The sequence below is a fragment of the Cornus florida genome, unplaced genomic scaffold (genome assembly GCF_030987335.1).
Source record: "Cornus florida cultivar Cherokee Brave unplaced genomic scaffold, ASM3098733v1 CherokeeBrave_3.0.0_Hap2_Chr03, whole genome shotgun sequence".
Lineage (NCBI taxonomy): Eukaryota > Viridiplantae > Streptophyta > Magnoliopsida > Cornales > Cornaceae > Cornus > Cornus florida.
The window spans coordinates 11,216,992-11,232,680 of NW_026775573.1; positions in this window are offsets into that span (position 1 = coordinate 11,216,992).

Consider the following 15,689-nt stretch of genomic DNA (forward strand, 5'->3'; position numbering starts at 1 on the left):
TTGGGTTAGGTTTCATGTCATACTTTCTCAACACCTCAAACACATCTCGTAAGTGCAACAGATGTTGGTCTTTCCTTTTATTTTTTACTACCATATCATCAATATAAGCTTCTACAGTTTTACCCATTTGACTTTTAAAAATCTTGTTGATTAACCTTTGGTAAGTGGCTCCAGCATTCTTCAGTCCGAACGGCATAACCTTGTAGCAATAGATCCCTTGTTCGGTTACAAAGGAAGTTTTTTCTTTATCGTTCAGATCCATAGGAATCTGATCATAATCTGAGTAAACATCCAGAAAAGTTAGCCGTTCATACCCAGTAGTTACATCTACCATTTGATCAATCTTTGGTAAGGGGAAACTGTCCTTCAGACAAGCTTTGTTCACACTACAAGAATTGTGGGCTTTTACGACATAGTATTTACGGGGCTTCTTTATTTTGCCTTGTGATTACCACCATTTACGGAGTTTTTAAAAGAATCCTCGTAATTGTTACGTTATAGGACATGCTTTCACGAGGATTTAGTAGAATTGTAGTAGAAAAATATTTTTATGGTGTATTAAAGAGGTCGTGAATATTTAGATATATTTACGACATATTTGTACACTTTTAACGATATAAATGTTCCGTGTTGAAAATTTCACATTTAAGGCCTTTTTTTTTTCCCCGTAAATAAGCAATAACAATTGCCCACCAAATTGAATAGGCACAATTAATAAAATTACTTAAAAAAATATATTTGAAAAAATGAATTTAAGTTCTTTTACGGTGTATTAAAGAGCCCGTGAATAAATTTCACATTTAAGGTGCCTTTTTTGCCCCGTAAATAAGCAATAAAACTTTCCTAGTGCCAAAGTGGCAAAGTAAATAGCCGGACAAAAAAAGAAAAAACCCACCAAAAAACTTTGCCACCAAAAAAATTTCACTCCCCCGCCAAAGTGGCAAAGTAAATAGGCAGACAAAAAAAGAAAAAAGAAAAAACCCATTTCAAAGTTTTTCTTCCCAAAAGAAGCTTCGACGAGAGTGTAGAAAAAGAGAGACCCGAATCTCTCATCTATCGATTTCTTTGGATGAACCATGTTGATTGCAGTAATTTAAGGAAAGAAAGCTTGATTTCCTAAACTCATCTTTCTCAGATTGGACTCTCGACGGTGTCGATCATTCCGTCAGCGGCCAGTGAAGAGGTTAGGGTTTTCAACCAGCGACCAAAAATTGAAGTTGAATCGAGCCACCATGGAAAACGGTACATACCTTGTTACAGTTGCCTCTCATCCTTTCCATTATCAGTTATCAGTCTAATCTTTTTCACAAAATTTTCTCTATATCTAAACATTTTTATGCACATATGTTTGTATATATATGTGTGTATGTGTGTGTGTGTTTGTGCATCTGTGAACTGATTACTGATTTGATCTATTTGAGCGAGCTATTTGTTTATACCACCTGGAGAAGAAAGTGCTTGAGATTGATAGCTTAATAAAAACATCTGAACAGTTGCTTGCAGTTAGAGTATTTCTTAGTTTCTTTTCAAATCCCATAGATACTAAATCTTTCACTTCTAAAATTCAATCGGATTAATTACATCTCCTAATTTTGCAAAGGTTTCATGAAAGCAAAAAGGGGAAATAAACAAATTTAATTTGCAAGACGAATTTTTTTTTATATAAATGATGGGTTATCTTTGAGAAAATAAGCTTTGCAACATCAATTAGTACTATAAATCATGAAATTTAGAACACAATTTAATTTTATATGAAATCCCTAAAGTGTCAAATTTATTCTGAAAGTAGTGCCTTCATAGAGGGCAGATCTGTAAACCATAGCTAGGTTAAAATGTGTGTGTATCAATAGGATCCAGTTAACGTTGCATATGAAAATGTATTAAAAAATATTAGAGATTATAGAAATGTTCACACAAGAGGATTAAGCATCCTACCTTATCTTAACCTCCTACATCCCAAACTGTGAAGCTTACATTTTTGTATTCAACAATTTCCACGTTAAAGCCTGGAGCATAAAAAATCACTTATTAAGAATTTTTATTAACAAGCTTGATTTATAAGCAGGATTGATATAAAAGTTTGAAACTTTGGCACCTCATAAAAACAGATAAAATATAAAATTTAAAGTAATTCTGAAAGAACCCTTTCTTAGGTGATGAGCATTGAAAAGTGCGCATTTAAACTCCTTAAGCTTGAGTATTCTAGAACCTTTATCTATCTTATTTTCTCGTCTTAGACTAATTTCATATTATTGCCCATTTCAAGCGCTTATCCCCAAAATAAGTCAATTCAACCAAATTACAGCTTAAAAGAAGCTATCTCAAATTGAATGGAAGAAAGGAGCAAAAAGATGCAAAGTGGTGGAATAGATCGATCTGACTAATCTTCGATCGATCTCACAGTGATCGATCTAGCCTCATCAAGATGGATCAAACCCCTTGTCCTTATCCTCAAGAATTTCCATCTTTGATCGATCTCACTATTCTTTCGATCGATCGAACTTTTTTAATCTTATCCCCACCTACCACTTTTGTCTTTTTCCCAAAATATCTTAGAGATTTGTCGTATTCCAAATAGGCACCACCAAGGATTGATCGATCTGGCCATACTTCGATAGATCTGGCCACAGTTCGATCGATCTTATCAAAATTCAATCGGTCGAACCTCCTCAAGTCCGAAATAAAACAGAGTCCAGCTCATTAAAAGATGGCTCGTGGTGCAATCATTGAAAGGGCCCTAGTGCATGAGTCCAGACCATTGGGTGTGACACTTGAGCTACCTATATAAGGATTTTGAGCCATTTTACACATATATAATCATAGAGAACAAGATACAATCTTAGAAATCTTGGAGAGGAGGCTAGAGATTAGAGAGCTTTACACCATTTGGGAGTTCTTCCATTTATCTAGGGTTTCCATCAAGAAGGAGATCATTCCTACCATGGAGATAGCCCTTGAGGGTTGGATGACTACTTCAATGAATGGCTAAACATCTACTTGGGGCTAGAGTTAGCCCCTAAGTTTGCTTCCTAGACCTAGTCTTTTGTATATTTTTGGGAATTTAATTGTAACAAATGTTTTGATCTTAGATTTATATATATATATCTTGTGGTTTCTACTTGATGTGTATGGATTAATGCTTTCAATTGATTATTTATTTCTAATCATATGTCTATGTATGCTAGAATGGATGATTCATGTGCTTTTCTCTAGATTTAATGAAATTTATGCATGTCTAAGTGTATTGATAAAGTTAATCTAGTGATGGTCAAAATATAATGCTTAATTAACACTCTTGTAATTTATATAATGGTTCACACTTGTTTCTTGATGGATTGTGCGACACCTTTAGCTTAATTCGTTTAAGTTTAATTTTCATGTCTTTAGTCTAGATGTAATGTAGTTTCTTTAAATTACTAGATAGGTGGACAATCTATTCTTGTTCCTTGGTGCTCCATACTTATGAATGCAAAGGGTGTATGTCTTTAGATAATTGTGTGTGCATAAATTGTGATTTCATTGAATGGATTTTGGTTTCATTTGATAAGTTGTGCTTTCCATTTGAATTGGCCAGACAATCTATACTTATTTGTCATCCATGCTTAGTTTCAATTAATGTCACACACACACACAAGTTGTAATTTAATTTCCCCATTGATGTACAATTACTAGTGTCTAGTGAAGTCAAGCTTAGTGGTGAGCTCTAAAACCCTAAGTCCTCTCCTCTATATCTTTTCCCTACTTTCTAAATTATTTCCTTTTACTTGCTTTAATTTTAATTGCATTGTAGTTTAATTAACCAAACAAACCACCTTTGATCACTTGACCTACTAATCTAACCTTGTTTCCATTTCAAATATGCAACTAATTCCTTGGGACAATGTAATACCCCTAATTTTAAAAGGATAGTCTTTGCATTTTTAATATTTATTGTATTGCATTTTTATTTATTTTATTGTCTTTATCGTATTTTTATTTATTTTATTGTTTTTCATTTGTTTAATTGGTTATTTGGAATTTGAATTAAATTAGTTTTATGGGCATTATTTGGTTTATTTAATTTCTTAATTGTTGTGTCTATTTTCGTAAATTATTAATTATATTATTTGTAATTCACTATTTTAAACTTAGGTAATTAACTTACTATAATTGTTAAAGTTAAGTTACGTGATTTTTTGTTTAAATACATTAATTGGCTCACAGTTTTCTTTTGGGCATCAACATAGAATTTAATCATGGGTTTTATTTATGGGCCGACTAGGATTAAGATTAGGGCTCTGCCTCTAAAATTATAAGGATTAGGGTTTTAGAGCTAAACCTATAAATACAACCGTTATGCTTTAGCCTAGGGTTTACAACCATAAATCAGATTACATAAACGTGAAGTAAGTTCTTAGCACAGAGGGTTGTGAATGGAGGCCCTTTAAAAATTGTCAAGGAAAAGAACAGTGAGTACCAAGGGAGGATTCTGGTGGATTAGACCAGAACCAGAGGAGGCTAGAAGGTAATCTGTGGTAGCCGGAAGTTAGGACGACGGTGATAAGTTTTGAGTCTAAAACTACAGGCAAGTTCTTCTCTTTCTCCTTCTCTTTGGCTCGTGTTCTGTGCACCTAGCTAATCTCTAGGGTTTAACCAATCAATAACTGGAAGATATATGTTTAATGTATGTCATGTGTATGGTCTGTTATGCTAAAAAAGCAATCTGTTACAGTTCATGCATGTCTCGTTTCAGTTTTCTGTTCTTTAAGCATGTTGCTCTATTGTAACTTTAGTCTTTGGAATTGGTTTTAATCTCTGTAAAATGAACCATGGGGATGTTATTGAGATTGATATAAGATCTTTAGGTTCAGTGATAAAGGGGAACAGAGGGTTTGGAAGAGAAATGAAATTTTCTTAAATTAATTTTCAGTGTTGTCCTTCAAGCATACCAATTTAATGGCTTTGGTTAATCTCTGTAATTGGTTTCAAATTATTGTAATAAAGTCTTGGGGATGCTATTAGGCTTAAATATGACTCTTAAATTAGTTTTACAAACCCAACAGAAAGATTGCAACTGGCCGGAGTTGGAACAGAGGTCAGAACGAAGCTGAAACGGAGGGGAAGCTCGCAGGGGGAGAGAGAGCCGGCTCTGGAATACCAAGAGCCGGCTCCCACCTGTTTAGAGCCAGCTCTAAGGTGGTGGTAGAGCCGGCTCTATGCTGATTTAGAGCCTGCTCTATTTTTTCTAGAGCAGGCTCTTTCATTTTTTGATGCGTACAGTATTTTTGGCTACTGTTTGGGCACTTGTGGTTCTTGAACAGTTTTAAAAATTTAATGGGCTCTTTAGTAAATAATTTATGATGTAATTAAGGTCTTGAATTGCATCAAATACCCTCTTGGGATTAATGGAATTAACAGTACGCTATTTGACAACTTTGCGTACAGTTAACGGCTGAAAGGAGATTTGTTGACTAATTTTAATCTGATGGTTTAGGGTGCTATAAAATGAGTTTAAATTTATTTTAGATGCATGATGAAGTCTTTTAAAGTAATATATTAGACTTGTGGCATAGTGAGGGCTCTGTGCTAAAGGATACAACAAAACATAGGTATATGACTTAGTACTCTGTTACCGGAGGGAAGGAACTAGATCGCTTAGATTAATTTAGCGATTTATTGGACTATAATATTATTATAGAACTAATTTTAAATACATGATAGGGTCATTGTTTTATTAAATTTGAACTATGCATGTGTTGGATGTTAATTGTTAGAATAGTTTCATTCTTCGATGCAATTACATGGATTACTACTGGATTTTAATTGCTAGATTGTTAAGATTCCTTCTGCAATTATTTGGATGGTGGTTTTTGGTCTGTAAATTATTGAACTGTTATATATGTTGTAATTTACATGGATATGGAGGATTGTATGTACCGGTATGGGACGGTGACATACTAGGGACGGTTTAGCTCAAAACGCATAAACCTAACCTAATAGATTAATGGAATGGATTGAAAGATATCGAATCCTAATTATAACTAAGTCAGATCAGCTGTAACCAAGTTGGATGACTTCCTGGATTAATGGATGGTAGTTAAGTCATATCCACTGAATAAGTTAAGTGACTAACTAGTTGGTTTATTGTATGTCAGTTTAATAAATAGTTGAATTACATACCCTGGATTTGGACAGATTTTATATATATGTTTATGGTACCACGAGTTGAGCTTGAGTCTCAGACTCGTTGGTTAGGGTACGTATATGCGGTGGATGCGTAGCTGGTTATAATAGGTTGAGGTGTACCCTGTTAGGTCTAGGTACTCATGCCCACCTTTGGGTGCGTATTCGCATGTTGCCTTCTATTCAGGTTGAGACCCCTATTATAGACTAGTGAATGTCCCTTAGTGTGGATATATTTATACGTATGGACTAGATAGATATTATGAGGTTTCTACGGTGTATCTGCGTATCGGGTCACTGTATGGATTGCAGTTAGATTAGAACTTACTCGTGGGTCTGACCCACTCCTTTATTATTCTTTTCAGGTACATGATAGTTCCAGCCTTAGAGCTTGATCGTGCTTGTCAAGGACAATCCCATATTCATCTGATTACGTAGGACTTATCTCGATGTTTCTAGCACTATCTATTTTTAGTTTTCAGTTTCAGTTGAACTTTTGGTTAGGGGTCCACCAGTGGATTCCCAAGTTGTAACCATGAAGTTTTGGAGGATTGGAGTTTTATTTTTCAGTTATGCATGGAGGGTTTTTTTTTAATTAAATGTTCTTTTAGTTTTATTCCATCTTTATTATTTCATTTTGTCATCTGTGTACGCTTTAAAATACTTTAATTGTTTGATATTCCCTCGGGTTTGGGCCTGGGCCTAATCAACCCGTGTCTCGGATCCGAGGGGTATCACAGTTGGTATCAGAGCACTCCAGGTTCAAGTGTCTCTAGGACGTTTCATATAAAGACTTCCGCATAGCGTTTTTTTTATATAGAGCTCATGTTTTGGATTCATTGAATTGTTTTACGGTTCGTTTAAACTCGTACTGATGTCTGTCTTTCTATGTTAACAGCATGGTTAACACTGGAAGAGGACAGAACATGAACAGTCAACAGAGGAGAGCGGCACGTAGACAGCAGGAACATCTACAACGTCGGCAAGTGGAAGAAGAGCAGCAAATGCCAGGGTTTCAGGAGGAGCAGGAGGAAATTCAACAGACTCAGGGTCGGGTCAGAGATCCAGAGATTCCTCCACACCTCAATGACCTTGTTGCTCGGGCTATAGAGGCTGGGGTAACAGCTGCACTCCGCAACCAACCACAGGTTCAGCAGGCACCTGTACCAGCACCAGTGGTTCAGACGGATTCTTGGGGAAAGGCTAGAAGCTCTTTCACAAAGGGGAGTCCACCTGTGTTCTCAGGCTCAACCGATGTGAGAGCAGCTCACCAGTGGAAACAGGACATTGAGCGTCATCTTCATTTGGTTCAGTGCACGGAGGTTCAGAAGTAGATGCTTGCTACTTTCAAGCTAGTTGGGGATGCACTACAGTGGTGGGAGTCAGTTACCACCCTAGAGGAGAGGATGATATTGTCTTATGATGAGTTCAGTGCTCGCTTTGACGAGAAATATTTTCCCTATGCAGTCAGGGCAGCTATGAAGACCGAGTTTCTAAATCTACAGCAGGGAAACATGACAGTGGCGGAGTATGAGCAGCAGTTCACCCGCTTGTCTCTCTTTGCACCAGAGGAGGTGGATACAGAGGAGAAGAAGCGTAATAGTTTTGTCAAGGGACTAATGTGGTCTATCAAGAGAGCTATTACAGGTAGTCCAGCCTATACTACCTATACTCAGGTGGTAGATGCCGCTCTACAACAGTATCAGTTGACTGTGGACATCAGACAAGCTCGTGGTGAGAAGCGAAGTGATAAAGACTCTACTAATCAGTCAGCTGAAAAGGGGAACGGCAATGGTCACCGGCAGAGTGACAAAGGCAAGTTCCAGGGACAACGGCCTTGGAAGAAGCACAAGGGTGGTTCAGATACTCACCGGAATGGGGCACCTATTCAGAGGCAACAGAATGGGGGACCACAGGCAGGACAGGGTCAGCCACAGGCTAACCGACAAAGGAGGTCATTTGGTACTTTCCAGGGTAGTTGTTATACTTGTGAAGAGTATGGTCATACCACCAGGCAGTGTCCTAAAGCAGGATGGGGACAGTATGTGCAGCAGGGACAGAGGGTGCCAGTGCCTCTACCAGCTCCACAGGTTCCACGGATTCAGGGACAGACACATCTGGGTTTACCGGCACCGCCACAGACTCAAGGACAAGCACCACAGCAGTTGCACTATGGCAGGGCGTATAACCCCATGCCACAGGATGTTCAGGCACCTCAGATTATTGAGGGTAAGTTTCCTATTCATGGTTTGCAGGGATGTGTTTTATTTGATACAAGTGCTACACACTCATTTGTAGCTAGGACTTTTGTTGCTTTATCTGGGATGAGGACGAGGGTATGCACTAGACCTCAGGGTATTTCTACACCATTGGGTGATACAGCTATTATACATGAGAGTGATGGGTCTGTGACATTAGATATTGGCAGACTCAGATTTCTAGCCAATCTACTGGTCCTGGACATGCACACTTATGATGTGATACTTGGGATGGATTGGTTGTCTCACTACCATTCCCAAGTTGATTATTTTAATAGATTTATTATTTTTACCATACCTGGTCAGGATATGTATGTAGTAGTTATGCCACGTTCTAAAGGGGGGCGGTAGCACCTATTTGTTCCATGTGGAGGAGGAAAATGAGGAGGGGATTACTGTGTCATTGGATAACATACCGATTGTACAGGATTTCCCGGATGTATTTTAGGATATTCCAGGGTTGCCACCTAATCGCGAGATCGATTTTGTGATAGACTTAGCTCCAGGCACTATGCCTATTGCTAGGGCACCCTATAGGATGGCACCGGTAGAGATGAGAAAGCTGAGGGATCAGATTCAGCAGTTACTCAGCCAGGGTTTTATTCGTAGGAGTACGTCACCTTGGGGAGCACTGGTTCTGTTTGTGAAGAAAAAGGATGGTTCGCTTCGTCTGTGTATAGATTACAGGGAATTGAACAAGGTTACGATTCGTAACAAGTATCCTTTGCCCAGGATTAATGACTTGTTTGATCAGTTAAGGGGAGCCACATACTTCTCCAAGATTGATCTGCGTTCTAGGTATCATCAACTGAGGGTTAGGGAGCAGGATGTTCCTAAGACAACATTTCTCACGAGATATGGTTCTTATGAGTTTCGTGTTATACCGTTTGGGATAACTAATGCACCTGCAGTATTCATGGACTTAATGAATAGAGTCTTCTGGGCTTATTTGGATCAGTTTGTTATTGTCTTTATTGATGACTTCTTGATCTATTCTCGGTCGGAGGACAATCATGCTAGACATCTTCGCATAGTCTTGCAGACGTTTCGTGAGCACCAGTTATATGCCAAGTTCGAGAAGTGTGAATTTTGGCAGCGGGAGGTGAAATTTCTGGGTTACGTGGTGTCAGAAAAGGGGATAGCAATGGATCCGGCCAAGGTTTCAGCGGTGGTTGAGTGGGGACAGCCTACATCACCTACTGAGATTCGGAGTTTTCTCGGTCTGGCAGGATATTATAGGAGATTCATCCAGGGGTTCTCCAAGATAGCAGGACCACTCACTCATCTGACGAAGACGGGTGTACAGTTCATATGGGATGAACATTGTCAGTGAGCTTTTGATGAGCTGAAAAGGAAGCTGACTTCTGCACCTGTTCTGGCTACTCCGCAGAGTGGGACATAGTATCTTGTTTACACGGATGCTTCATTGCAGGGTCTTGGATGTGTATTGATGCAGGAGGAGCGACCGATTTCTTATGGATCTCAGAAACTTAAGCCTCATGAGCTTAATTATCCAACACATGATTTGGAGTTAGCAGCAGTGGTTTTTGCCTTGCGTATTTGGAGGCATTATCTGCTGGGTGAGTCCTTCAGATTATTTAGTGATCACAAGAGTCTGCAGTACTTGTTCACTCAGCAGGAGCTGAATATGAGATAGCGCAGGTGGTTGGAGTTTGTAAAAGACTATTATTTTTCTATACAGTACCATCCAGGGAAAGCGAATGTAGTAGCGGATGCACTCAGTCGCCAACCTGTTGGTAGTCTTTCTGCTCTATTCACTACTGAGTGGAATGCTTTGAAGAATGTAGATGAGTTGTCAGACGTTTTTATGGCTTGCATGGTGGTTACACCTTCCATCATTCGCAAGGTTTTACAAGAACAACTCACCGATCAGTAGTGTGTCGACAAGGTCGCAGAGATAGCTTCCGGAGAGGTTTCATCCTACTATGTTGGGGCTGATGGAGGTTTAAGGTACAAGGGACGGTTAGTGGTACCTTCTGCTGATAATTTGAGGAAGGATGTGATGACTGAGACTCACCACTCTGAGTTCTCTATTCATCCAGGAGGCGATAAGATGTATCAAGATATGAAGCGGCAGTTTTGGTGGGCAGGTATAAAGAGGGACATTGCTCTTTTTGTTTCTCAGTGTAGTACTTGTCAGATGGTTAAGATTGATCATCAGAGGCCGCCAGGAGCTCTACAGCCACTACCAATTCCGGAGTGGAAATGGGAGAGCATATCTATGGATTTTGTGGAAGGGTTGCCAAATTCTTTCAAGGGGTATAATTCCATATGGGTCATTATGGATCGGTTGACCAAGTCAGCTCATTTCTTGCCTATTTGCACTGACTACACTTCAGAGCAGTTGGCGAGGCTTTACATTTCAGAGATTGTGAAGCTACATGGTATTCCATTGTGTATTATATCGGACAGGGATTCGAGCTTTGTATCTGGATTTGGGAAGAGTTTTCAGCAGGCTTTAGGTACAGAGTTACACCTTAGTACTGCTTATCATCCTCAGACTGACGGACAGACTGAGAGAGTGAATCAGATTATGGAAGATATGCTTCGGTCGTGTGTTCTGGATTTCAAAGGCCACTGGGAGGAATATTTGCCACTTGTGGAGTTTGCTTATAACAATAGTTTCCAGAAGACTATTGGGATGGCACCTTTTGAGGCGTTATACGGTCGACCATGTCGATCACCTATTTGTTGGATGGAGGTTAGAGAGAATCGATTCTTAGGTCCTGAGTTCATTAAGGATACCTCTGAAAAGATTGCTCTTATTCGAGGTCGCATGCGTACTGCCCAAAGTAGGCAGAAGAGCTATGTTGATCGTCGCACTCGTGCTTTGGAGTTTCGGGTTGGGGATCAGGTTCTTCTCAAAGTATCTTCTATGAAGGGTGTTATGCGCTTTGGGAAGAAAGGGAAGTTGTCTCCGCGGTTTGTCGGTCCATTTATGATTACAGATCGAGTGGGAGCTGTGGCTTATCAGTTGGCACTTCCGAATAACTTGGATCGCGTTCACAACGTGTTTCATGTGTCCATGTTGCGGAAATTTCTGCGAGATAAGGATCGGTATCAGCATATCGATGTTGGGGAGATTGAGTTGCAGCCGGATGCGACTTATTTGGAGCCACTATGTCGTATTGTTAACCGTCGGGATCAAATCCTTCGCAATAAGGTTATCCCTTTGGTTCGTGTGCAGTGGAGTCATCACAATGAGGCTGAGTCCACTTGGGAATGGGAGGATGTCATTCGCTCCCAGTTTCCTAAAATATTGGAAGAAGGTAAGAGCAAATTCCGAGGACGGAATTCCTTTTGTTAGGGGGGAAGAATGTAATACCCCTAATTTTAAAAGGATAGTCTCGGCATTTTTAATATTTATTGTATTGCATTTTTATTTATTTTATTGTCTTTATTGTATTTTTATTTATTTTATTGTTTTTCATTTGTTTAATTGGTTATTTGGAATTTGAATTAAATTGGTTTTATGGGCATTATTTGGTTTATTTAAATTCTTAATTGTTGTGTCTATTTTCGTAAATTATTAATTGTATTATTTGTAATTCACTGTTTTAAACTTAGGTAATTAACTTACTATAATTGTTAAAATTAAGTTACGTGATTTTTTGTTTAAATACATTAATTGGCTCACAGTTTTCTTTTGGGCATCAACATAGAATTTAATAATGGGTTTTGTTTTTGGGCCGACTAGGATTAAGATTAGGGCTCTGCCTCTAAATTTACAAGGATTAGGGTTTTAGAGCTAAACCTATAAATACAACCACTATGCTTTAGCCTAGGGTTTACAACCATAAATCAGATTACATAAACGTGAAGTAAGTTCTTAGCACAGAGGGTTGTGAACGGAGGCCCTGTAAAAATTGTCAAGGAAAAGAACAGTGAGTACCAAGGGAGGATTCTGGTGGATTAGACCAGAACCAGAGGAGGCTAGAAGGTAGTCTGTGGCTGCCGGAAGTTAGGACGACGGCGACAAGTTTTGAGTCTAAAACTACAGGCAAGTTCTTCTATTTCTCCTTCTCTTTGGCTCGTATTCTGTACACCTAGATAATCTCTAGGGTTTAACCAATCAATAACTGGAAGATATATGTTTAATGTATGTCATGTGTATGGTTTGTTATGCTGAAAAATCAATCTGTTACAGTTCATGCATGTCTCGTTTCAGTTTTCTGTTCTTTAAGCATGTTGCTCTGTTGTAACTTTAGTCATTGGAATTGGTTTTAATCTCTGTAAAATGAACCATGGGGATGTTATTGAGATTGATATAAGATCTTTAGGTTCAGTGATAAAGGGGAACAGAGGGTTTGGAAGAGAACTGAAATTTTCTTAAATTAATTTTCAGTGTTGTCCTTCAAGCATACTAATTTAATGGCTTCGGTTAATCTCTGTAATTGGTTTCAAATTATTGTAATAAAGTCTTGGGGATGCTATTAGGCTTAAATATGACTCTTAAATTAGTTTTAAAACCCAACAGAAATATTGCAACTTGCCAGAGTTGGAACAGAGGTCAGAACGAAGCTGAAACGGAGGGGAAGCTCGCAGGGGGAGAGAGAGCCGGCTCTGGAATACCAAGAGCCGGCTCCCACCTATTTAGAGCCGGCTCTAAGGTGGTGGTAGAGCCGGCTCTATGCTGATTTAAAGCCTGCTCTATTTTTCTAGAGCAGGCTCTTTCATTTTTTGATGCGTATAATGTTTTTGGCTACTGTTTGGGCACTTGTGGTTCTTGAACAGTTTTAAAAATTTAATGGGCTCTTTAGTAAATAATTTATGATGTAATTAAGGTCTTGAATGGCATCAAATACCCTCTTGGGATTAATGGAATTTACAGTACGCTATTTGACAACTTTGCGTGCAGTTAACGGCTGAAAGGAGATTTGTTGACTAATTTTAATCTGATGGTTTAGGGTGCTATAAAATGAGTTTAAATTTATTTTAGTTGTACGATGACGTCTTTTAAAGTAATATATTAGACTTGTGGCATAGTGAGGGCTCTGTGCTAAAGGATACAACAAAACATAAGTATATGACTTAGTACTCTGTTACCGAATGGAAGGAACTAGATCGCTTAGATTAATTTAGCGATTTATTGGACTATAATATTATTATAGAACTAATTTTAAATACATGATAGGGTCATTGTTTTATTAAATTTGAACTATGCATGTGTTGGATGTTAATTGTTAGAATAGTTTCATTCTTCGATGCAATTACATGGATTACTACTGGATTTTAATCGCTAGATTGTTAAGATTCCTTCTGCAATTATTTGGATGGTGGTTTTTGGTCTATAAATTATTGAACTGTTATATATGTTGTAATTTACATAGATATGGAGGATTGTATGTACCGGTATGGGACGGTGACATATTAGGGATGGTTTAGCTCAAAACGCATAAACTTAACCTAATGGATTAATGGAATGGATTGAAAGATATCGAATCCTAATTGTGAATAAGTCAGATCAGCTGTAACCAAGTTGGATGACTTCCTGGATTAACGGATGGTAGTTAAGTCATATTCACTGAATAAGTTGAGTGACTAACTAGTTGGTTTATTGTATATCAGTTTAATAAATAGTTGAATTACATACCCTGGATTTGGACGGATTTTATATATATGTTTATGGTACCACGAGTTGAGCTTGAGTCTCAGACTCATTGGTTAGGGTGCCTATATGCGGTGGATGCGTAGCTGGTTATAATAGGTTGAGGTGTACCATGATAGGTCTAGGTACTCATGCCCAACTTTGGGTGCGTATTCGCATGTTGCCTTCTATTCAGGTTGAGACCCCTATTATAGACTAGTGAATGTCCCTTAGTGTGGATATATTTATACGTATGGACTAGATAGATATTGTGAGGTGTCTACGGTGTATCTGCGTATCGGGTCACTGTATAGATTGCAGTTAGATTAGAACTTGCTCATGGGTCTGACCCACTCCTTTATTATTCTTTTCAGGTACAGGACGGTTCCAGCCTTAGAGCTTGATCGTGCTTGTCAAAGACAGTCCCACATTCATCTGATTACGTAGGACTTCTCTCGATGTTTCTAGCACTATCTATTTTCAGTTTTTAGTTTCAGTTGAACTTTTGGTTAGGGGTCCAACAATGGATTCCCAAGTTGTAACCTTGAAGTTTTGGAGGATTGGAGTTTTATTTTTCAGTTATGCATGGAGGGTTTTTTTTTTAATTAAATGTTCTTTTAGTTTTATTCCATCTTTATTATTTCATTTTGTCATCTGTGTTTGCTTTAAAATACTTTAATTATTTGATATTCCCTCGGGTTTGGGCCTGGGCCTGATCAACCCATGTCTCAGATCCGAGGGGTATCACAGACAATCCCTACTCACCCTAGCTATATTTTAGTTAAAAGTGGTAGTGGCATTTATAAATTCAAACTTGGCTACAGTACATTGCAATTTGGTTGCTTCAGCAAGCGGCACACCAAGTTTTGGCACCGTTGTCGGGGATTTGGTAACACCATAGTTTTGGAAACAATTAGGAATTAGTACTCTTTTGATCGTGTTTTTACTTTATTTTATTTTTAGTTACTTATTGTGTTTGTTCTTGATTCGCTAGGTGAATTGAGCAAAGGAGTCAAGCAAAGGAGAATTGAAAAGTAAGGAACAACTAAGCATAAAAAGGCTAAAATCTAAGAAATTGTAAGGCATAGTAAAGCTTAAAAATTGAAAACTAAATTGAAGTTACTTAAAGACCCTTTATGAGCTCTTTCAAATTCAATCTTTAGTTAAATTGTCGGCCCGCGTAGAGGCACGTTTTTACTTTCTTAGATAGATCGTGAGCCGGCGTAGAGGCAATTTACTTTTCTTTGCATATTGTTGAAAGCATGGGAGTATGGGATTAATGTATGTGGAGGATGTTTGTTGATTATTGATTTGTTGTGGAGGTAAAGTGATTGCTATTTACTTGTTTCTTGTTTTTGTTTTGTTTGTGCATACATGGTCGTAGGTCATTAAATCCTACTCTTATCCCAAGGTGTTCAATTGCTTTGCGTGATCATTATGTGCCTAATGAATATAATCCACACACTTGCATTCAATTGCCCCCATTTAGAGCACATCACTATGAGATTAAACCACAGACTATTCAAATGCTTCCCAACTATCATATGCTTCCCAACTATCATGGACTTCCGAGTGAAGAACCTTAAGCATTTGGATGAGTTTCTTGAAGTGTGTTCCACCGTGAAAAACACGGACATGCCAGAAGAAGTGTTAAGACTCAA